The 24,604-nt window shown below is 53.3% G+C and overlaps 1 protein-coding gene across 5 annotated transcripts in view; it reads left to right on the forward strand.

Moving 5' to 3' along the window:
• Dab2ip (DAB2 interacting protein) overlaps positions 1 to 24,604 on the forward strand; it is a 195,781-nt gene that overhangs the window by 31,977 nt on the left and 139,200 nt on the right. The gene's annotated exons all lie outside the window — the stretch shown is intronic.

A 24,604-nucleotide genomic window follows, 5' to 3' on the forward strand; every position in this document is an offset into this window, starting at 1 on the left:
GGGAAGCACTTATTCCTCTGAGCCATCTCCCCAGCCCCTGGCTTTGCTTCTTTTCTTCTTCCCCAGAACTGGGGATTGAACCTGCAACCCTGCTCAGGCTAGGCAAACCCTGTAGCACCGTAGCACAGTGCTACATCCCCAGCTCTGCTTGTTGGCTGCTGTTGAAGTTGATATCAATTCATCCTCTGCAGCACCCATCTTCCCCCAGTACTCTCCCCCTGACTTCTGGTGCCTTTAAGGTTGGGGCAGGGATGTGTCAGTGACCACGGAATCCTGGGCTTGGAATGAGAGGTGGGAGAAGACTACATAACCAGCTTCCTCCATCCAGGAGCCTGGCAGAGGAGAGAAGCTGGGGGTGGGGTGTGTTCCGGGGAGCTGTGACAGCTCTGATTCGAGTCCAAGTGGCAGTACTTGCCAGCGATGTGACCTGCCTCACATTTCTGATCCTTGGAGTTCCTAACAACTCATAAGGCCTAGCAGAAGCCTCCTGGCACAACCTGTCCACGTTAGAGCTGAGTGGCTAGAGGCCTGGGTCGCCTAAGGCTCATGCCAAGCTCCGGTGGGTTGTTAGATTAAAATTAGATGTGGGGAAGCGAGAACAGAGTACAGCATGTGTGTACAGCAAGCATACAACAAATGCAAGGGGGTTAGTATTGATTATTATTATTTAAGAAGAATCACTTGGCAGTGGTCATGGGGTACTCTGAACTTACTGCCTCTATTGAAGGCAGTTCTGTGTAGAGAGGCATCTACGTTAGAGAAACTATGAATTATTTATTTACTTTTTTGTAAAGCAGCGCAGGGATTCAAATGGCCCCCAAAGAAGGTTTCTGAATGTGGATATTTAAGGGGATGACTTTGATGAGCAAAACAAGAAGTTAATAGGGACAAAGATTCTTTAAGGCGGTTGAAGTTTTCCTTCTGCCCAGTATCCTCCCGCGACCCACATCCTGGGTATCAGTTCCAGGGCGTTTGTGTATTGGTGTGTCCCTGCCTGTGGAGAGAGAGCAGAGCAGAGCTCAATTGATCCTCGGATTCCTTTAGCTCCTCCCTCCATCCCGGAGGTCTGCCACCGCCACCGATGTCCCCATTAGCAGATGCGGGCGGCAGTTTTGGGAGCGGTCCGAGGGCTTCTCAGAGCGAGTGGGGCTATAGCTGGCCCTGGGACACCTGCTTGCCCGGTGCTGCAAGCAGCATCACACAGTTAACTTTTCTTCAGCTCGCCTGGCTCCCTATGGCAGTTTATAACCAGGTCAGATGAGGGCTTGGGAGGTGACATGCTGAGGGGGCTGGGAGATGGTCACGGCTGCCTCAGTTTCCCGTCTGGCCCAGACAGTCCTAGAGCCCCTTTTCATCTTGCGCATGCTTCTGGGGAAGGAGCAGAGGGACTTGGAGGGAGCAGATGTGGGTTTGAGGCTCCGGCTAGCTTTGCCACTTGCTAATGTGTGCCCTCCAGCAGGTCATTTCACTTCGGGCACCTCAGTTTCCATCCAGTGGGGCTAATAGTGCCACCTACGTCACCCAGCTGGGTTGTTTGGAGGCTTGAGTGAGGTAATGCCTGTAAAGTGCTTATCCCAGAGCTGGCATGGGGAAGTGCCTCTAATTATAAACCACCGCCCTTTAGGAGACACACCTCTGAGGGCCTGGCCCAGCCTGGAGGCGGCCCCTTCCTCCACCCCAGAGTTCCTGTTTGTTGTTGACATCCTCAGCACAGGGATTCTAAGTATTTATATCCTTGCTGGAATTTCTCTTTGTATTGTCTACTTAATTACCTAATTGAATTAAGGCAAACAATTTCACTTCCTTTCCAGGAGGAGGGCAGGAAAGGGGCTGGTGCCTTCTTGTGATTGAGCCGATTATGGAGCTATTTGATGATGGTGGCCGTGCCATCCTCCCCTGAGAGGCCACTCCCTCTTAGCACAGCTCCACAAGCCCATAAATCAAGCTGCAGCCACGTGCTGGAGACATAAATCTTGTGGAGGATGTTGATGGCTTTGGCCACATGTTCCTGTCCCTGCCAGCTTGTGTCTCGGTTCGTTCTTGCCCACCCACGGCCAAGACTCCTTTTAAAAATTTAGAACAAATGACTTATGTACAAATTTGGGAAGAGCTGTCCAGTGGAATATAAATAAAAAATCAAGGCGTGGAGAGGGGCTTCCGGGAACAAAGAATCAGCAGACCTGCGCTACATTGGTGGTAATGGCCCTGGGGTGGAGACACAGGTTGGCCACGGCCCTGGGTCTGAAATGGATGTGCTGTTGGCTTCCGATCTCTGCCCAGCCCCTTGGTAACTGAGTGAATAGGAGCAGCCACTTCACTTGGCTCCAAAGCAAGGGACAAAGAGAACCTGCTTCGCAGGAGTGTTGTAAGACTTGTGCTTCTCATCATGCTTGGTGCAGGAGAAATACTTGTAAGGAAGCCATGCTTTTTACCCAAGGGCCTTAAACTCTGCATGTGTGTGGTTTTTTTTTTTTTCCTCAAGAATGTCCCTGTCTTGTCTTTTCATCCTTTCTTATTTTTGGAGGATAACAGCCAGGACCAGTGTGCCCCAGCTCTCCACCTCTGTGTTCCTACTACAGGGAATGTCCCCTCCCCGTCTCTGCCCAAGAGGTCTCCTCGTTCCTTCAAAACTTACCATAAGCCCTGTATCTTCGGGGAGCGTCTCCTAGGGCTCCCCATACCCTCCTAAGTGTTTTATTATGTTCTCGTCATGTCATAAGTCTACAGCCATTGTCAGCTGCAGTACGTACTGGTAGGCCAGTGAGGCCCCTGCTAGGAGAGGAGAGGAGGTTGGAAAAGGCTGCTCATGCAGTCTTGTATAGTTCCAATTCCCATGAGTAATTATCAAGGCTCTGAGAAGCTGTGCTATAAGGAAACCTGCTGAGAAGCCTCCGGGCCTCAGTGGCAGGACACTTTCTTCTTGAAGAGCCTGTTGACAGGCTCTGTAACGCTCTTGGAGATGTGGCATTATGGGCATCTGTATGTTTGATGCATTTGCCCTATTTTACAATGAGAGAAACCAAGGCCCAGAGGGCCCAGTAACTGGCTACATGTGAATCAGTGAACTGTCCCTCTGTCACCACCTGGATCCAGTGGCAGATCATTCATGGGGTAGCCAGGACCAGGTGGTGAGGAAGGGCACGATGTGACAGCTAAGAACCTGCCCTCTAAGAGCCTTTGGCCTCCTTAGGGGAAGAGATGGCCACATAGAATAGGTGACCTGGCAGTCCTGTGCTCTGAGCCTGTGTGTACTAGGAGCCCTGAGGCTGTCCTTATGTGTGGCCAGGGAAGGACACAGGAGTCAGTTATCCTCAGAGAACCAGTACTCCAGAACTGGGTCTCCTGACTTCTGTCCCAGGCTCCCTGAGTCCTGCAGCCCTCCTGGGATCCACCCTGCAGCGACACAGCCCACGAGGTATGAAGGGCGGGAAGTGGGGAAGGGAAGAGCCTTCTGTTTATCCTTGCACATTCTTCCCCTTCCCTTCTGGGGGAAAATGCTTTCTTTTAGATTCCTCTTTTATTATCTGAAATTCTCAGGGGAGCAATTACCTGCCAGTGGGAATTATCTGCCGTCTTTATTCTAGTGCCTGTCTGGCTGAGCTTCTCCTTGGAGTAATTGAGTTTGGTAATTCAGAGCTGCTGAACTTTGTCTTAGGAGAGGATTTGGGTGCGGGGCCAAGGGAGTCCCCACACAGGCCTTCTTACAGGCGTTGGTGGCCAGCAGCGCTGCTAGTGATGGTGGGTGATGGGTGGTGGGGCTGGAACGGTGACTACAGATGACACCTGTACAGCCTTCGACCTTTGCCTCTCATGCAGGAGGTACTGGACTTGCGCCATGCCCTCCTGGCTGGGAAGCTGGCGGGTTTGGGGAAGGAAGTGAGGAGCTGAAAGGCAGATTGTCAGCAAGTCAGTCTTGGGCTTTGATCCTGGCTGTGGCCTCACCTTCTGTCTCCAAAAGGCCCAGGAGGTGGCAGAGACCCTTCAGAGAGTCCTTAAGGAAGCAGCTGCTGTGCACCGGCCGGACCTTGCTTAGGGCAGACCCAGGGGCTGCTCTGGACCTGCTGTCTGGAGCACAGTATCCCCTGATAGGCTGGCACACCAGGCTCCCCGTGATGCAGAGGTAAGGGTGGCCCACAGTGAGCGAAGCCAGCGTGACCTAGGGCCGTGTCTGCTCAGGGCATAAACAGACACTGTAGGGAGGTGGATTTCGTCCCAGAAACAGCCTCTTCTTAGGGAAGATGGCCCCAATTTAAGTGGCAAATTCTCTGGCTATGGAAGGAGAGGCCTGAACTAGAAGCCTCTTCAGTTGCTGGTATCTTGGGAGGCCCTTGGAGGAACATTTCTGAGGGGTCTGTGACAGTTACGCGAGCCTGTCAGTCTGCTGCAGGATTGGAGAGCCCTTGAGGGACAAGGACCCTCTGTTAGCCTGGGATATCCAGTGTCCAACTCAGTGCTTACATGAGTTGGACAATGGATAGGGATGGCCCCTGTGTGGGGACTCCCTTATATGGCTGTCATTAGGGTCCTGCAGATACAAGAGATTCCTCCAAGTTCACCAAAGGTAAAGAGGTTTTATGCTCACATATGTAAGGAACCCAACGAGAACAGAGTGAACTTGAACTTGTCCAACATGGTGTCTGTTTGTCTCTCTCCCCCTTTTGTGCCACCAGTTTTGGGCTCTGTGTCTCCACAGAGCTGGAAATTGGTAAAGAAGGATCCCTTAGGAACACTGGAATGCTGGTCCCAAGAGAAAATGGAGCAAACATAGACAAAAACAAGAGAGATCCATAAACACGTAATGTGCATGTCATGAATGGTGGTTAAATTCAATGAATTTTTGTAGAAATACTTTTCTCCCAAGAAGGAATTTACTTCGCAGGCAAGATATCCATGTGGGGCACTTCCTCCCCTATAACTGAACAGAGCCGCCCCTGTGACTGGAGGAGGCTGTAAGCACCGCCATGGTGAGGGATAGACGCCTAGCTTTAGCAGAGAGCCAAGCCGGGTGTATGCCGTCGCTAGTCTGGCTTGAATCTGGGTGTTGCGCCAGTGCTGCTCAGTGGACTGGCGACCTAGCTGATGGTAGAGTGCTTGCCCAGCACGGGTGAGGCCCAGCACAACAGATGGTAATGATGATGATGATGATGGAAGATTCTTCCAGACTTGAAAGGGCTTTCTACACATGCTCAGAAGCCCTTCCTGACCACTTACGACACTGTCCTCAAGAACCAAGAGATAGGTTAGCCCTCAAAGGTATGTGCAAAACGGCAGCTGTTGGGAGGGTGGCTCTCGGCACTCTGCGCACTCTGGGGAGGGCTTCAGGTCCCTGGACTGTGACGAGAGTGAGCTGCTCTCTAGGGTAATAGAGTCAGCACATCTTCATGGAGTGTCTGCCTTGTGCCAGGAACTGTTCTCTAGAGGCCAAGCTTCTACGAGAGGAGATGTTGGAGAAGGAGGCAGGTCATAGGATGTTTTTCTAGCAAAGATTTGGTGAGAACTGAAGACAGTCTTGCACTTGGGTGGGGTATTGGATGATCCTGGTAATAATTTCATGAGCTCTCCTAGACTACTTCTGGAATTCCAATTTTTGATTGATTTCCTTGAATTAAACCCTGCTCTCTCTAGTATAGTTGTTAGGTACTCATGGTCTACAAGTGGGAATCTCACTTATCTCTAAGCCCTCCTCAGGTTTGGAAGGTATTATTTGGTCTTTCTCCCATGCTAAGGCTTTTAGAAGATAGGTGGAAAAAGAAAACGGGGTTATAATAGGGAATTAGGCCACAACATGAGATCGGTGATGTCAGTCAGAGTTTGTATGCCCAACGTCACAGCACTTACTCCACCCTGACTGCTAAAATAGCAACAGTCAAAGATTTTAGTCATCAACTCTCTTTTAGTGGTCATTGTTTTCCAAGTTTGGATTCTAAAGGCAGAATGAGAATTAAAGGTCCTTCCGGCCTCTGACCCCCTGCTGTACGCTTCTAGATCCTTCCTCAGATGGGCGGTTCCCGTTCTGGCAGCCTGAGCCAGCCTTTGGGGGAAGTTGTGGGAGCCCTGGCCAGACTTCTGTCCCAACCACCCTTCCCAGCTGAAGATGTGGTCATCCACCTCCACCTGGTCAGCTTCTGCTCCTAGGAACCTCTTCTCCATGGGACATATCAATCACTGACTGGTCAGAAAATACTGATCACCCCCAACCACGTTTGGTGGCTCAAGGGGTATGGATCCAGAGCTAGGCTTCAGAGACTGAATACTGAGCTGCTGTTTGTTTTCTGTAAATGGCCCCCAGCGCTCTTGGGAGCATCAGTATAGGTCCCTAGCTCAAGAACTGGGGTGCAAAATGATCATGCCACATGGGGTCATTGTCTCTGTGATATTTTTCCTCTGGCTCCAGCAGCCTCCCAGGCTGGGCATCAGCCTCCAACTGCCCCCTTTTGTCCTCTGTCACTGTGTCCTACATGCCCTTGTATGCTTCTCTGTCCATGTTCTGGGCTCCCCTGCCCTGGGCACCCTCTCTACCCACCAGCTCCCTTTCCGGAACCCCATTTATGTCCAGGATATCAGTGACCCTGGAACCTGCACTCCTCCCAAATCTGGCTGTCAGTATCTCATCCTGACCTACTCTCCTGAGTTCCAGATGGAGAGAAGTGATTTTCACCAAAGGTATGTCTTCATCTGCCACAAAGTCCTCTTCTGGCTTCTTCCCACTGCAAACCTCTTCCTCCCTCAGCAGCCCCTGTGTGGCCCTCAGCTTCGCTCTTGCAGTAGAAACTGCACTGCCTAGCCCCAGCCAGGTGTTTTCTCTCCTTCCCGAGACCACTAATTCCCCTTGGGCTGGGTCTGTCTCCTGCACCCTCTCCTCCTCTCCTTCAGCCAAAGCCCCGGGCACAGCCTCCTGCCAGGTGGCTGCTTCGCATCCTGTCCACCCTGCCCCCCCCCAAGAAGCTTTCCAAACCTTAGTCTGATGGAGTTGCTCCCCCAATATTGAGGGACTCCCCATTTTCCCTGGGTGTAGACCCAGCTTCTCAGCTCAAAGTTCAGGGCCCTCAGAACCCCAGCGGGATATCCCTTGCCCACATTGCCTTCCCGTGGGCCTAGGAGCCCTTTTGTGTCCCATAGCCATGCCCATGTTCTCTGAGTTCTTTCAGCCTTTGCAGAGCCAGCAGGCATGCCGGTCCCCATGTAGTCCAGCACTTGCTTCCAATCAGAGGGACACAACCACTGGTTTCTCGGCCTCCCTTGGCTTCTTGGGGGATGTTCCTTCCATTGATTCCATGCCATTTGCAGCTCACTGTTGGGGCCCCACCCAGAAATGTCTGGGCTGAGTGTGAAAAGGGCCTGGCCTGAGCAGGAGGGTCGCTGCTCTGGCACCAAGAGGACACCTCCAGAATTGCTGGGTTAGGGGAATCAGGAGAGACGCCCTAGTGCCTTGGTTCTGTTTTTCTCAGCTCACCACCCAGGAAGTGTGTGGGTTCCGTGGCCAGGAGCACCCCACTGCCTGTGCAAAGGGCCACTGTACCCCCAAATTACCTCTCTACAGGGAGGTGGTATTTCCACCTCTCAGGGCTGGGGCCGCTGAGTGGGTTGGGCAATGGTGTGGGCGAAAGCAAAATAGAAGTGGGCAAATAATAATTAACAGATGCCAGTTGTTAACAATTTTAAAATGCCACCTCGCCCATCCTCCCCACCTCCCCAAGCAGGGAGGAGACCCAGTGGTTCCTTGTCCCCTTGGAAGATGTTATTTCATAGGCAGCTGAGGACAGGTTTGGCTGAGAGAGTGATAGGTAGCGTGGGGTGGATACCTGGGCACAGGCGTAGAGACGGTGCCATCTTGGGCCTCTGGCTTTGATTTAGTTGGATTCCCTGAGTTTTTCTTGGGGTGAGGACAGTGGCTGCTGAGCTAAGGAGGAAGGTGGGAGCACTGGGGGGGGTTATGCCAATCTGTCTCTTATCCCACTGCCCTGTGCCACCCAGGTCCACAGCCTGCATGACCACAGGGTGCCTCTAACCTCACCCCAGCTGCTCCACTGCCTGGACCTCTCTCCTCCGTGGAATGTCCGAGAAATGAATGTTTCAGTCTCTCTTTAAGTCTCTCGTTGAGGAAGTCCTCCTGAGCCGTGAGTCTATAGGTGATATCCCGCCCCCTGAATACTTGTTCCTTTAGACCGTGCATCGTGCATGCACCCGCAGTCGTGCATTTGTATATTTTCTACCTGGAGTGTTCTTTTTGTTTACAAAGCACTATATAAAACCCACACGTGAGTGAATATATCCACCATCCTGTGATATTGTAAGTGCCATCTTTCCTTTCAAATACGACTTTAGATTTGGACACCTTTTCTGATGCAAGCCAAAAATTATTTTCACCAATCTGAACACATGACGGTGAGATGCCTCGGTCTTACTTTAAAATGTTTTCCCTACTGCAGAAGGCAAATGGAAGGGCAGAGATGAAGAGGAAGGGAGACGGGGGGGGGGGCAGCCGAGCGGATTTCTCCATCCTCATCTCCTAGAGTGTGGTTCAGAGACGCCAAGCCTAAGCCCGTGCCGGCGATAAATGTGGGCTCTTTGCAAAGGCCTCTACTTATTTATAGCTTTTCAGTGCTTGTTTTTGTGTGTGTCCCATTGGCCTGAAAGCCCTGGGTGGCCTTCTACCACTACCACCACCTGATCAGGGCCCTTGGTAAATACTTGTTAGAATTAAGCAAGAATGCACAAGAGAGGCCAAACCCTGGCAGAGGAATGACCATCTTGGTTTGTCCAGGGGGGAAGGGGTCCCCAGAATGTGGAGTGTACAGTTTTAAAACCAAGAGGGTACAGGGAGAGCAAGAGGATCTGATGAGCCTGCCCCAGGAGAGAAAGTCCAGTCCTCGAGGCCTGGGATTATCAGGGTCCCAGAGTTCTTTTACACTCATGGCCTTAGGAGTTGAGGGCAGACACATTCCCAAGAAGGGGTGTGTGGGCGCCTGGATGGATGGGCTGCTGTCTCCCATCTACCACTCTAAGCCTTCCATAGTCTCCATTTTTCTTGTGACTTGGGCTTGGTGTGCCTGAATTCAGTTCTGGATTGCTGGGCAAGGGCCTTCGTGGTGACACAGTGTGACCAGACCCCGCATTGACACTGCGCTGGTATCTGGCCAGTGAATGCCTTCCCCAGATAGACAGACCTCGTTGGGGAGCTGAGGGACCTCAAAGATAGGTTGAGGCTGTGCATCTCTCTCTCACCTCCACAGTCTGTGTCTCTCTCTTGCTTCTACATGTGCCTCTTCTGTGTGCTGGCCAAGTATGGGTGCTTCTGCCCGGCTGCGGTCCTCAGTGTCTGTCTCAAGCTTGGCAGTGCCTTTGGCTCACCTCCTGTGCACCTGGTGACCCTGGCCATGGTGCCATCCCTCCACAAAGTGGCTTTCCAGGCAGAGTGGGTGGTTCCCCACCCCTGTGCTACAGCCCCGTGAGGCTGCCCAGAGGCAGGAGCCAGTATTGTTCCTGTGTCCCCAGGCCTGGGCCAGTGCCTGGCCCACGGAGGAGTCACTGCCTTGTGGGATGAGGAAAGCAGGCTGGAGCAGCAGGCTGAGTGACAGCCGAGAGTGCCAAAAGAGACTCGGGCCAAATTGAGGCTGTAGGACCTAGAGGCTGACCTTGCCCAAACCAGGTCACTTCTCTGAGCCTCAGTTTACTCATCTATAAAATAGGGAAGTAAAAAAATCCTTACCTTCTTGGATTTCTGAGAAAGTAAAAAAAAAAAAAAAAAAAAAAAAGACAGGAATTTATTTGAAGAATTCAGCACAGTGCCTGACGTGTAATGTGGCTTAGTCAATATGAGTCTCCATCAGTGCCCTCGTCTGCCATGCGGGAAGGCTGGAGTTTGGGCAGAGTAGGCTGCTGTAAGCCCTCCCAGGGCAGGCTTCTGTGTTCCCCTCAAGGGCAGGGATGAGGATGGAGGAGGGGGCCCACGGGCAGCCCCGCCCTCTGTGACATCTGCTTCTGTGGCCAGGCCTAGCTGTGGCCATTTGTCGGGCTCCAGACGAGTCCGTTCAGACTGTGCCTCTGTTCTTGTACCAGAGCCTCCCCCTCAGGGCCACCCAAGCGCCCGCACAGCACCTGGGGACTGTTATGATTCTTCCCCGCCCATTTTACAGAGGACGAAGCAGAGGCTCAGAGAGGCAAGGTCCTTCGCCAAGGGACACACAGCTGGTAGCCACAGAGTGGACATGGCTGCTTCCGGAATTGGCTGGTCTTTGGGTTCCTTTTGTGTCAGGTTTGGGTTCTGTGGTGAATAGGTCTTGGGGTGTGGCCTCAGCTTGGAATGATGAGATGGCAGAATCGGTGTGTCAGGGGTAGTTTTGGCTTTTTTTTCCACTTATTTATTTATTTTGCAGGGCTGTGGATGGAGCCCAGGCCCCCACCCATGTTAGGCAAGTGTTCTACTGCTGAGCTATAGCCCCAGTCCCATTATTTATTCTTAAATGTGATCTGGGTGGTGGTGTATGCCTGTAATCCCAACACTTGGGAGGCTGAGGCAGGAGGATCACTTCGAGTTCGATGCCAACCAGGTCTATGCATGAATTTAAGGCCAGCCTGAGCTATATAGTGAGGACTTGTCTCAAAAAAAAAAAAAAAAAAAAAAAAGAAAGCGAATTAGTTGCCTACAATGAATAATCAGGAGGCTTTGACATTAAAATCTACATAATGGCTTCTCCTATAATGAGATCACCTGGCTTTTCTGATGGCCATCGGTGGGACTGCAGGGGCTGAGGTGCTCACAGTTCATGATCTTAGGCTGGTCCAGCCTGCTTCCCGTTTCTGTCCTTTCCTGGCCCCCGCTGGTATTGCGTTTGCCATTCCTGAGCTGGGTGATCTAGCGGGTTGGGGCACACATCAGAGTGTGAGCCCTGGCTGCCATTGCACCGAGCCCTGGCTGCCACCGCCTCAGAGGAGCTAAGGCTGCTAACAAGGGTAGGGGAACTACAATAGAAGCCCAGAGGAGTGGCCTCAGAGATATGTCTAGACAGTGCTGGGGGCTCTTAGAAATGTTAATGTGATCCCAGGGCATCCACCGGCTCTGCGCACCCTTAATGAGCCCCTGCCCTGCGCCAGGCTCTGAGTAGCTCTGGAGGCTACAGAGAGATTCTTAGCACACAGACTGTCCTCAGAGAGCCTGCATTTCAGGGGTGAGGGCTTCTGAAGGTAGGGCCTTTCTGAGAGGATGCTATGAACCATCAGATGATGGCAGGAGGCATTCTAGGCAGATGGAAAGGCCCAGACAAACTGCTTACAGAGGACCTCATAGGACCCCCAGTTGGAGCTTTAGGAATTTTCCTGCCTCGCTGGGACCTGCCCAAGGATGATGAAAGCCAGATTCAATCTGGAGAAGCACGGACTTTGGAGATGGAGTTTTCCTGTGCTTTTAATTTCTGAAGATTTTCAATCTATTTTTTTTTTCATAGACATTGCTTTTTAGAGTAGCTTTAGGTTTCTAGGAAAACTGAGCAGAAAGTATACAGTTATTTGGGCTGGGGACGTAGCTCAATGATACAAGTGCCTGCCTGGCAAGCACAACGTTCTGAGTTTGAGTCCTGGTACAAAAAAAAAAAAAAAAAAAAGTAGAGTTCCTACATACTCCCCATCCCCACCTATCCAACATGTCCCCTGTGTCATCAGCATCCTGTGCCATCATCTTTTTTTTTTTAATTTATTTTATTTATTTATGTGTGTGTGTGTGTGTGTGTGTGGCCAGCTCAGCCCACCAGGGGGGATTGAACCACGGTCCCTGTGCTTTGCTAAGCTTGTTCTAAGTAGGTGCTCTAGACCACTGAGCCATCTCACCAGCCCCCCATCATCTTTTTTTTAAGATATAAAAATAACAGCTGGAGATGGTGGTGCACGCCTATCATCCCAGCATTCTGGGAGGCTGAGGCAGGGAATTGCAGGTTCAAGCCCAGCTTGGGTAGCTTAATAACTTAATGAGACCCTGTTTCACAATTAAACATAAACAAGGATGGGGGATATAGCTCAGTGCCCAGGCCCTGGGTTCCATCCCCAGCCCTGTGAAAAGGAAGAGGAAGAGACAGCTTCAGATACCCATTGCCTACTTGCCCTCCCTGATGGTGTGTGACAGTTGGTGGGTCGCCGGGCTGATGTTGGGTGAGGTAGCACCTGAGGGCCCCAGGAGCAGAAGCCAGCCTTTCTGGGGAGGCATTCAGGGGGTGTTTTCTCAGGGCTGCCTTGCATTTTCATATGCACCTAAAGGTATGTAGAATATAATTCTGCTTTTGAAACGTTATCATTGTGCAGCTTGCTTCTTGCACTCAGTAAGAGGGGTAGGAGATCCTCTCTAGTTTGGACATGGACTCTGCCTTGCTGTTTCTCTCTGTGCTTTGGCTTAGGCGGATTTAGCTGTTCCTTTGTGAAGCTCTGAGGCTCCTTTGGTGTTTCAGGGAACATCTTTTGTGGGTCTCCTGGGCTCAGGGGCCAGCATCCCTCTGTCTGGAGGTACCAGGCTGACCAAGAGAGTGATTGCTGCTGGGAAAGCTGCGGTAGCTAGAGAAGAAGCCTGTGGCTGGAGACGAAGTCATTGCTGGGCCTTGAACTTGAGCCTGGCCCTGCCCTTTGCCCTTCTCAAGCCCATGTGGGTACAGAGAATCTGCTGGCTTTGTGCCTCCAGCTAAGTAGAGATGCTGGCTGCCGGCTCCTCCAGTTCGGGGCACTGTTGCTCCTTCCCATTGGAAGATGGGCACTGGCATGGTGCCACGGGGCCCCCTCTTCAACTGCCAGCAAGATTTCCTCTAGACTTGAAAGAGCCCCTGCAGGGCACCTGGGTCTGAGCGGAGGTGCACTGCTCGTGGGTGATGAGGAAAGGGTTCTCGAAATGTTAGTGTCCGTGGGCCTGAGATGATGGCTGGAGTTGGCTGTGGGGTCCAGCAAGGCTGGACACTCTTCCAGAGTGGAGTCCTTGAGACTGAGCAATGGACTCGAGGTCCAAAAAAAAATGCCGGTGAAGGGGACAATGACGACACACAGATTTCCCCCGTTTCTCAGGTCCCCGCTCCTGGAGAATGCACCTTGGGCCCTGTTTGCAGTCCACTCAGGGACGGCACACAGGTGGAGGTTATGGGGGACCCCACTCAGAGGGGCACCAGGGAGGAGGACTTTCTGGCCCACTGGTGGAGAGGGTTGACAGCCAGGCGGAGTGCCTTGGGGTCTGGATCAGAAACGTGGCCAGATACATCTCCCTGTGTAGCGCGCGGGCGAGTCCTCATGGCGCCCTTTCTTCCTGGGTAATTAATGGTGCTTTCATTTCTCCCAGAGAACAGGCGGCAGTGGGTGCAGCGGGGTGGCTGGGCGGGCGCTGGGCAGACAGTCGGAGTCCACTCCTGTCTTCCTTGGCAATTTATTCCCTGTCAGCCCTGCTCTTTCGGGACATAAAACAAGTTCCTTGGGTGGTGGCAGGGACTGTCAGACACAGCAGTTCTAAGGGATGGTTCTCAGGGCCTCTGCCAAGCCAGAGCCATGGAGGGGCTTTAGGATCTGTTAGAGCAACCCCACCACGGGCATGGGATGGATTCCTCTGGGCAGTGGGCGTGCAGGTGGCCGGACGTGGAGGTTTCCAGACGGTCAGAGCAATAGCCAGCACACAGCCCATGGTTCCAAGACAAACCCCTGTGTTTTTCCCCTTGACCCCTGCTTGTCATGGGGAGGCTTTTAATGCACAAAGTCTGGGTGAAATCTAGAGTGCTACAGATTGAAAGCGGGGGGAAAAAAAGAAAAAAAAATATATATATATCCCACCTTTATTTTCACTACCCTCTAATGACTATTACAGGTTGTAATTCCTTCCATTCCGAATGTGAGTGCTAACTTCAGTGGCGCTGACTGCTGGACGACACTGTGGAAAGCATAGAAATCACCGAGGCTCTCGTGTCATAGGAGAATGGTTGTACACATCTTGAAATAACGTTTTTGTTCAAAGTGACAGCAGTTATTAGACCTAGATCTTGTTATTTAAGGCATTCATAAAAAAGCCCATATATTGCTGTGGCATTTTTTTAAAAAGTATTTTGATAACCATATTTCAGCGTAATTGGTTTCCTTTGTAATCCTTGGCATTTTATTTTATGCATTTAAAACGGATTTTCTGCAAAGGAGTCCTTAGGCTGTATCAGAGGCAGTGGGGTTCATCACCCAAAAAAGGGAATGAGTCCTGCCGAGGCCCAGGGTGGGGGCCCTGCAGCTGGGCCCTTGGCCTGCTTTGATCACCTACACTGAGGTCTCCTGCGGTCATGAGCAAGGACCCTGCTTCCAAGAGCTCCAGGGGACGGACGGACGGACGGGGAGGAAGGAAACGATGCCCTCTATAGAGCGCTGTACGAGAGACAGCAAGGGCCTGCACTGTAAGAGGGCAATGTCCCTTTCGCTTTAGGACCTTCCTGTGGTGATCCTGGGAAGGCTTTGTAGAAGAGGAGGCACTGGACTTGGGCCTTGAGAATTTTGAACTAAATGGCCAGGGGTGGGGGGAGGGTGTAGGGGGGAGTGGAGGGGAAGCAGCGGGACCAGAGTGATGGAGGGAAGGAAAGAGAGGCTGGGGGTGTGGTGTGCGGCAGGCGGGAGGCCGGCTCAACCAGAGAGGGGGCGGGGCTGAAGGAGGAAGGCGAAGCTTCCAGGAGGCCCAGACCTCAGGTGCTAGGGACTGTGTCTGGGTTGACTCTGGCTGTGTTTGTAGATCACGCAGAAGCAGTGTGCAGGTGCACCGATGATGCCCCAGGATTTATATCCTCTTCGGAGACCCGCTGATAACAGCACCTGCCCCGCAGGGCTGCGGGCGCATGACTGAGACCCCACTCAGCACAGTGCCCGGTCCAGAGGAAGTGCAGGCACGCCACAGCTGTGCTTGTGTTCATTCCCGCGATAAGCAGACACACCCTGGTGACCCATTGGACAGGACAAGGACGCATGGGAAGAGAGGCCAAGTCCCAGGCCAAGGCAGGAACGTATTTTCTTAATAAATGGTTCTCAGTTGTACACAACTGAACCCCTGGAAAATTCATTTTGGGCCCTGGGCACACTGAGGCAGAAACCCGGGGTCCTGGGATTCCACACCTCACTCACCCCAGGAACTCACACTCTGTGCATCTTCCCTCCCTCCAGGACCAGGACTCCTGCCTTAACTCTGCTGAGTGATTGTGCTGCGCTGGGCAAGGGGAGCCCACTGATAGCGGGGAATAAATTTGCCATGTTTTGTAAAGCAAGCAGGAGCACATTGGGGGGGTATTCTTAATAAATCGCTCTCAGATTGTGCACGATTAAAGCCCTGGAAAATTCATGAGCATGCTGGGAAGAGAGACCGCATCGGGAAGGTTTGACATGAGCAATACAATAAACACAGTTGCTAAATTGGGTCAGGGAAGCCTCGGAGGCCCAACGAGAGGACATCCCCATGGCCCTCCCCGGGCCTAGGCGCTGATCGTGCACACAAAGAGGGCCTTGTACACGTTCCCCGGCCGGCCAGGCTGTGTCTTTGCCCGCTGACTGTCCCCACGCCCCACCCCCACCTCTGCAGCAGGCAGAGTGTCTAGTGAGGAGGCATTTCATTCTGGGCTTTGTTCGCCCTGCCTCTCTGGCAAGGTGGGTGTACATTTCAGCAAGAGAGATGTAGGTTAGATAGAGGGAAGAACTTCCTGACTGCCCCAGGGGTGGTGTGAAATCCCGGAATTGGCTGCTGGGGGAATTCAAGGAGACTGTTTACTATAGGCCTTGAAGACTTGCAGGCTCTCCCCTTCTGCAGCACTCTCGGGACACTGCCCTGTGACAGCACTGACCTGGGTGTCTAGCGTAGGAAGGTGACCTCGTCCAGGACCATTTAGCACCCTCTAACCTAAGAGATCCAGCTAATGGGACAGCAGGCCGGTGTCCTGCAAGCCCAAGCCCTCACGGTAGTCCAGCCTTATGACACTGGAAAAGGGAGGTCAGGTTAGGTCTCAGCTGGAGCCCAGGCTGCTGCTGAATCTCAGTGGCTTCACCTCGTGTCCTGGACCTTTTGTCTGTTGGAATCCTATTCAAAGGCCTGCGCCAGATACTGTCTCCTCTGGGAAGCTTTCCTTGATTTTCCCCTGCCCTGTCAGAATCAGTTATGCCTTCTCTTGTGCTTCCTTTGTCTCTTATCTGAGCAATCCCGTGTCCCACTGGAATGTCAATACTCTGAGGCTGGGGGCTGTCTTGGAGCCCTCTTGAGACCACAAATTGCCCCTTCCTGTGTTGTGCCAGAACTTGCATGCATTTTCTTCATGCTTTTATTATTTTTAAAAATCATTTGTGTATGTATGTATGTATGTATGTATATATGTATGTATGTATGTATTTGGTACAGAGTCTTACTATGGAGCACTGTAGGATCATAGAGATCCTTCTGTCTCAGCCTCCCCAGCACCACCACACCCAATTCTGGTGGCCAGCATAGTGCTGGCCACTATGGGGGGGGTTCTGGGGCTGGCATGGCATGCCAGGGATTGAACCCAGGTCCTTGCGCTTGCCAGGTAGGTGCTTAGACCGCTGAGCTATCTCCTGAGCCCTGCATGAGTTTTCAAATGCCAGCTCCTGGGAAGGGTATTCTTGCACTCCAGGGTGAGCTTCAGAAAGCCTGGCTTCCTAACAACAGCTGTGAGGATCCTGGGTTGTTGACAAGCAAAAAAGTTTAAATGAAGAAGCCAAAGTCCTAATTGGCCATTGTGGTCTTGCTTGTAGTTTATCTTCTTGGTGTTCACGTCTTACTCTTTTTTCTCCAGGCAGGCTGATGCTGTCTCATTCTGCAGATTAGGGAGGGGCATAAAATGATCATTCAGCTCACACAGGTGCCACACCCTGAGCCACTGTGGCCCTGGCGTCCCCTTGTGCATGGAAAGCAGCCTCATCCTAGCACAAGCCTGGGCAGGTGCAGCCTGGGGGAGCAGTTTGGAAGGAGTGACGTGCAGGTCTGGGGCTGCTGGCACTGTCAGCACTGAAGAGAAAGGAGCACTGTCCTAACCTGATGGGAACTATTGACCGCAGGACAGCACGGTGGCCTCGAGGGAAGGGCGTCCAGGTGGGCCAGCCTTGGAGGAAGCTAGAAGATGGCCCGTGGTCCTTTCTGGCAGGAGTGCTGGAAGCGGGATGCTGTTCATCACCTCCGCCCTCACCTGGGCGGGGCTGCTCTCTGCTGAGCCTCAAAGGCGCCTCAGTCCCCTGGGATGAGACAGCCAGCATCAGGCCCTGGCATGTCAGTGGCACTGTGTGTGTGTGCGCGGAAGCCTAGGTGGTGACTATGGCTGCTGTGGTCAGGGCCTTACAGTGGCACTGGCCAGAGGCAGGTAGTCAGTGCCTCCTGAGGTCAGCAGGTGGAGAGAGAGCCACGAAGCCTGGCGGTCAAGAAGGCCCTAGGGCCATACATGACACACAATCCAGCACCTAAGAATAATCCCAGGTGCCAAACAACACTCCAGAATTTTCCAAGCTCTTTCAGATCTGCAAACTCTCTAGCTTTCAGTAGCCTGCGAGGAAGTGAGTTCTGTCTTTGTTTTACCACCTGGGAACATTGAGTTCTAGAGTGAATTTCTGAAGGCTTCAAGGAAAGCTGGCTGGAGAGCCTGTTTGGGGACCCTGCTCTCTCTGGGCTCAGGCGTGGGCTGCTCCTGCAGACCTCCTGTGTGCTGCGGGTCTGGGAGTATGGACCCTCACTCCTGGCTTCTCCCTTTGGTGCTGTTCTCCTCTTCAGGCAAAGCCAGTACCTCTCAAGAGAGTGAGCTCAGGACAAGGAGTGGACAGAAGAAAGCAGCTTGGGGGGTGATGGAGGCAGTGGGACGTTACCAAGGACTGCATGGAAGGGGCTCTGGAGCTGGCCTTGGAGAGGGAAGGGTGTCCCGAAGGAGACAGACAGGGCTCAGGGCTGGAGACCGCCCTGTGTGTGAAGGCAAGACGGTGAGAAGCGGTCCATCCCAGCCAGCTTGCAGGGCCTGGCGTGCCTGCCGCGGGCCTCTCCTGCAGGGCTGAGCAGACTCGCTGCACAGAGAGACAGCTTGAGAGCCCTTCCAAGAGCAGTCCCTGCCCAGAAGCCTTCTGAGCTACACCCCAGATGCCACCCTTCAGCCTTGACCCTGACTGTCCTCTTTCTCCTGGCTAGACCCCCTGCACCACCCTCTCACCCTCCCTTTAGCATAAGATGGCAAAATGACTGAGAAGACAAAAACAATCAGAGGGGGAGAGGTGGTTGCCACGGAAACTAAAGTGGAAGCAGAAACTTTCAGGAGCCAGAGGGGGAGGGGAGTGGACCTGGGGGCTGGGGGCGGGGAAAGATCGGCTCAGGGAGGCCTGGCACAGGCTGGCGGGGTGCCCGATGCCCGGCCCACTGGCAGTGCTGGGAGCTGTGCTCCTGAGAGACCCTAGCTCCTGCGGATTTGAGGTGTAGCCTCGTCTTCGGCCTAGATGTCTGCAGGGCTCGCAGCTGGTTCTGAGCCTTGGTTGTACTTCCGCCCAGAGCAGTGGAGCTTCCCTGCAGGTCCTTGCAAGACGGTGTCTTGGTTCCTCTGTTCCAGCGTGCAGCAATGACTGACTTGGGACTGGACAGTCTGCCTGGCAGCTGCCCTGGCATTGCCTCATTGAAATTGCGTGTCTCCATAAGCTATAGAGCGTGGAGCTCATGCCCAGTGAGGGTCAGATGCTTGCCCCATTTCACACAGCTGAGGGTCCCCAGAGGTGGGATAGCAACTCCCAGCCTGCTGCACCCTAGCACCCAGAGTTCTCCCTGCTTCCTGTATGCCTTGTGAGTGTGCAGGTCAGCATGGAGACTCCAGACCCTTCTCAGGGTCTTTCCCTGTATAACCCTACAGAAGTTACTTCTCTCTGAGGCTTGATTTCTCCATCTGTAAAATGGGTGTAACAGTACTTTGGCCTCTGTACGTCATTGTGAGGATGCAATGGGACAATTCAAGTCACTCACTAGACGTAGTGCTTGGCTCACCGGTACCTTCCACGTCTCTGCTGTTGTGTCTGAACTTGCATCCCTGGGTGGGCAGGGTGAGGAGGCACCCTGCTGGATGGAGGAAGGACCAGAGTCTCTGACCCTTTCCTAGGCTGTCCATGAGGACCCTGGTGGAGGCCAGGATGTCTCAGCCTGGGTTCTTGCTGCTGGAGGGAGGTGATGTGACAGCAGCTGGGCTCCTGCCCGTTTAGCCGCTGAGCCTGAGACGCTGACCTGCTGAGGGCTTGGGTCTGAAATGAGCTGTGCATCCCACACTGGCTTGTGGGCCTGCTCCGCCTTGGAGCCAAGCCTTGGATTTCTCCAGGGAGAGGCCCACGGAGCCAAATGCATTATTAAATGGCAGCAAGGCTGCATGCTGCATGTGAAAGATAATGGGGGGAATTTATTTGATGGGCTATAAATCACTGAATGAGAAGCACCAAAACCTGTGAGGAGGGGCTGAGGGGTAACTGGTTTAGGTCGCAGACAGAAGGCCTCTGGCCTGGTTTTGCTGAGAGCCCAAGGGCGTCATGGTGTCCAGAGGCCTGGGGGCTCCGAAGCACTCACAAATGCACAGCGTTGTCCTCAGCAGTCCACAGTGACACCCACCTTCCTCCTAAGTGGCAGCTGCCCCGTGATGGCCATGAGCTCTGGGCACTAGGCTTATAAGCTAAGCCAGCAGATTCTCAGCGAGTGAGCACAGTGTGCCAGGAGAGCCAGGTGCGAGGTGATCATCGCAAGCATCTGTCATTGCACAATTCATGGGTTCCATGGGAGAGAGAGACAGGGAGCTTGGAGACAGGGATGTGCTCGCGGAGTGGGGTGGGGTGGGGGCCAGAGCGGTGAGTTTGGAAAGGAAGAGTGGCTGGCTTTTCTGGAAAGGGAGAGTGAGGGGAAGTTGGTTGGAGGGCTCAGGAGAGGTGAGCCAGGCAGGACGAGGGTCCAAAGGCCAGCAGGCTCAGGCTGGCTGTGACAGAGAGCTGTTTTCCAAATCCTGATACTGGCTGTTTAGTGAAGGGCAGACTCTGGAGACTGGAGAGGATGGGGGGTGGGGAGAGCTGGACAGTGCAGGAGTCCCCAAAGCTTCAGATGGTGGTCCCTGGCCCTAGGGGATATTAGCAAAGATGGGGAGAGGTTGGTAGACAGATACAGGCTAGAAGTTCAAGCTCTCAAGATTCAGAGTCCAGGAAGTCTCCTTGTGCTCTGTGTGTCTCCCAGGGAAGGATGGGAACAGAGACACGCAGGAGGGATGTGATGATGCTGGTGAAGGGGCAGGGTAGGAGTCAGGTAAAGTGGTGGCAGGGGAACATCCACTGACCGCTACCCTGGGCTGGGACTGGAGGCCAAGGCCACCACCCTTATTGCTCTAGGACACCTTTATGCAAATAGCTTTGTTGTCTAGGCTTTTGCTAAGGAGTCTGTCTCTGGAGGTAACGAGCAGGAGCCAGGCTGTGGGGAACTGAGTTGCAGCTACTGATCAGCACTGTGGCTTGTAACCAGGGAGAGGCCCCCAGCCTACCCCTTAGGTCCTTATAGAGACCCACTAAGCCAGGCGGTGTGGGGAAGGCCTGTAATCACAGTGCTCTGGGAAGCTGAGGCAGGAGGATGGCCAGTGCCTGCTCAGCCTGGGCAGTTTAGCAACTTAGCAAGATCCTGCCTCATTCAGGGTGATAGCTCAGTAGAATAAATGCCAGCCTTGCAAGCACAGGGTCCTGAGTTCAATCCCTGGTACTGCAAAAACAACAAAAGAAACCAAAGATCCTGTCTAAAAAAAAAAAAAAAAAGAAAAGATTAAAAAAGGGCTGGGATTGTATCAAAAACAAACAGAAAACCAAAAAGACACTGAATTAACTCTGCCTGGCAGTGAGTGAACACTGTTTTGGGCAAGGGTACACCCCATGACCTGGAGCGAAGCTTCCCCACTCTGTGTCTCAGCTTCTCCTGCAGGTCAGTCTGAGCCTTTCAGTCGAAGGCTCTCTAACCTCCCTGTGCCAGCTCTGTCCAGTTCCTGAGGGTGACCAGAACACTGGGCCAAACTGGCAGCGTCCTTTGAGTTGGGACTGTGTCCCTCTCAGCCCTGTAAGGGTACACTGTGCCTATCGGAGCTGTAAGGGATATGTTAATCATCCCAGGATCTGGTAGAGTCAGAGGGCACAGAGACAGACAGTGGGTGCCAGTCAGAGCTGCTGCCCAGCCTGAGTTGACCCACTGGACTCCAGAATGCAGACCGTATTTGGGGGCTCTGGGGAGAGAGGTGGTAGCTGAGGGAATTCAAACTGCATCTCAGGCCTCAGTTTCTCTTTCTTGCATTGAAGTTTATAATCCCTGCTTTTCCATAATACATGGGTGCTCAGAAAGAGAACAGGCTGCGGTTTGGAAACAGCAGATTCAAGCCTTGGCTGGAGGCTCCACACAGACCTCGAGAGAACTTCAGGTGAGCAGCGCTGCTCGGTGTGGCCATAGATTTGACCTGCTTCAAAATCACCTCAAGCTAGGTGTGGTAGTGACACCATATCCCAGCCACTCTGGAGGCGAAAGCAGGAGGTTCACAAATTGGAGTCCAGCCCTGGGACCCTGGCACTACCCCTCTCAAATAAAAATTTCGAAAATGGGGGAAATTGGGGATGTGGCTTAGCACTCCCTGGATTCAATCCCCTGCACCCCTGCTCCATAAAAGAAAACACATAATTGTTTTGTAATGCTGTGTAGACATGCAGATTCCTGGGCCCCTTCCCCAGACTAGCCTGCGAAACCCAGCTCTCCAAAAGGGGCCTGAGCATCTCCATTTTCGCATCTGAGATACCTGGGAGTCTGAGAATTGAGGTTCTGGGCTACCGCCTTCTTTGTTCCGGGGGGGGCAGGGGCCTGGATGGGGTGGGGGGATGCTTGCCCAAGGCACTCAGCAGGCTGAGACCCAGCATGTGCACCCAGGAATCCTCCCTGGGCACAGCCCCAGGAGCCCTTGACCTGCGGCTGAGGCTCCCCAGGTGACCTGTGCTCCCTACCTTGGATTGTGTCCTAGGGCGCTTCCGCCCAGCAGGGGGCAGCACTGGCCATGCAGTGGGAGCCCTGGGAGTCCACAGCTGGGGGCTGGATGGGAAGGGAGGAAGCCCGGAAGCTGCCCAGTGTGACTGGGGTACCAGGAGGACCTTCACATTTGAGGACGCTGGTCTGAAGCTACTTTCCAGTTTCTGAAGCCCAGGCTACAGGGAAGAGAAAAGGGTTGTGGTGCCCAAGGGGCTGGCCTCTGTGTCCCAGGCTGCCTCCCTGGGACCTTCATGGGCCTAGGGCCCTGCCTGGCTTCCGGGTCAGCCAGAGCTTGGTCCCCAGTCCCAACATTAGCAGTCAAGAAAGACGTGAAGTGGGCTGGGATCCCAAATTCCGGCCCCAGTCTCCCCATCAACTCGTCCTAACAAGTCTGCAGTTGCTTCCCTTACTTCTGGGACCTGTGGGAGGCTCCAGGTGCCCAAGCAACCCTGGGAAGGTCCTGAGCCCTCTGGTTCCAGGCAGACTGACCACCCAATCTCTCAAGAAGCCCTCTGCAGTACTAGCTGTGGGGGCACAGCTTCATTTTCAGCCTTTCCAAGGAAAAAGCCTGGTCTGCTAGTGAGTTCCCCACCACTACGGTACACCAGAGGGCTGAGCTCTCTTTGCTTCCTCGTGTGCCTGTGTCGGTGGTCGTGGACCATCCCGCCTTCATGCCCCACCTGTCTGTGTTAATCATTAATCACCAGGAGAGCTTCTTCTAGGGGAATGGGCAAGCCCCTAGTGACTGGAGGATGCTGATTTCCAGGATGACCTTGAACTTGTTTTCTTTGGCCCCAAACTTAAAGCTACTTCCTGTTTGAGCAGGCACAGAAATTGTAGGGCCCCAGCCCTTCCTCCTCCCTTGGTACAGTTTCCAGGCAAAATGCTGTTCCCAGGACAGGAGCTGGGCCTCATTGTTCTCACTCTCCAGGGGAAGAGTGAAGGTGAAGGTGCAGAAGCTACATTTGATTCCCACCTGCATGCCTCGGGGTGCCAGCTGTGGGGTGCTTGGGATCCCTGTGGAGGGATGGGGCTCTGGCAATCCTTGCCCCTCCTCTGACACCTTGTGTGGCTTCCGCTTATGTTCTGGGCAGAGTGCAGACTCTCTAAGTGTCTGTTCTTCAGGGCCCTGCAAGAGCTCTCAGGCCAACCTATTTTCTAGGAGGAAAGGCTGAGGCTATGTGTGGGAGATTTGAAGGCAGGAGCAAGCATGGATGGTTACGAATCCATTCATTTATTCCTGAGGGCTGACTCCTGCATAGACTGCAGAATGGCACCTTGGTGTTCTGAACCCAGCCCAGGCTGCCGTGTGAGCACAGAAACATTTGCTTGCCTTTAACACATTATGTGGAGGAAAGTCCAGGACCAGCGAGACAAAGCTACTCGCCTCCTGTCTCACAGCTGCCCTTCTTGAAAAAAGAATGGGGACTTTGAGCCCAGCCCCATGCTGTGAACGGGATAGCTAGGCCCATGCCCTGATTCCAGGTGGGGGACAACATCTGGGCACATCTGAACACACAGATAAGAGAGTCTCAGGAGGGGCTGGTAAGTTGGAGAAAATAAAACAGGGCAGTGAGATACCTGAGGAGATTGGGGCAAAGGCGCCCGAGAGTTGGCCAGGGAAGGTCTGGTGTGCGATTTGAGCTGAGGCCTGGTCTGGGGTTGATGTGAATGAGAGGAGTGAGGGTCTACTAGACAATAAGCCCCTTTGGCCTGCTCAAGATTGGAAATATTCAGCCGAGGCTTGGGTGGCTTAGCCCCCATGCTGTCTGGCATCCTGGCTGCTACCAAGTTCCTTTAAGAGTACAGATTGTTATCTGGGCATGGTGGCATGTGCCTGTAGTCCCAGCACTCAGGAGCCTGAGGCAGGAGGATGGTGAATTTGAACACAGCCCTGGGCAACTTAGCAACCCTGTCTCAAAGATATCAGGAGCTGGAGATCTAGATCAGGGGTAAGGCCCCAAGTTCAGTTCTCAGTACTGTTAAATGAAACAAATGATTTCTTGGTCTTGTCCCCTCCCTCCCGGATTTGGCTTGGGGGTGCTGGGAGTGGGGTCCTGGAATCTGTCTGAATGCACCTAATGTCATGCAGGGACACCTAGAGGCCTGCCTCAGGGAGCCAGCCCTTCCTTTCATGGCTGCAGAGTGTGGATCAGGGAGGGGCTGGGACCTGTCCAGGCTGCCCAGCCAAGCTCTGATCACCTGCCAGGGTCTGTCTTTGCTGCTTCTCTTGTCCTCTTCTGGAGGGGCTGCCTGGGCCTCAGCCTGGCTTGATCTCATCCTTTGTACCTGCGGGTAGCCTGCGTTCTTGTCCCCCAACTCATTCTTTGCTCTAGCCTCACAGCAGCTCTGCGTTCTGTCCTTAACATGTGCTTTTCTCGCTTCTACCACAGGATCTTTGCATATGCTTTCTCCCCCTTACGGACTACACTCTGCTCTCTAGCCAGTTCGCTCCTACTCAGTCTTTTTGGACAAGGCCAGTGACTCCTCCCCCAGGACTTCTCCCCAGTCCCAATTCTCTCCAGACCAGTGAATCAGTCTCTCTCTCTCTCTCTCTCTCTCTCTCTCTCTCTCTCTCTCTCTCTCTCTCTCTCA

The sequence above is a fragment of the Octodon degus genome, unplaced genomic scaffold (assembly GCF_000260255.1).
Source record: "Octodon degus isolate 3935 unplaced genomic scaffold, OctDeg1.0 scaffold00137, whole genome shotgun sequence".
Classification (NCBI taxonomy): Eukaryota; Metazoa; Chordata; class Mammalia; order Rodentia; family Octodontidae; genus Octodon; species Octodon degus.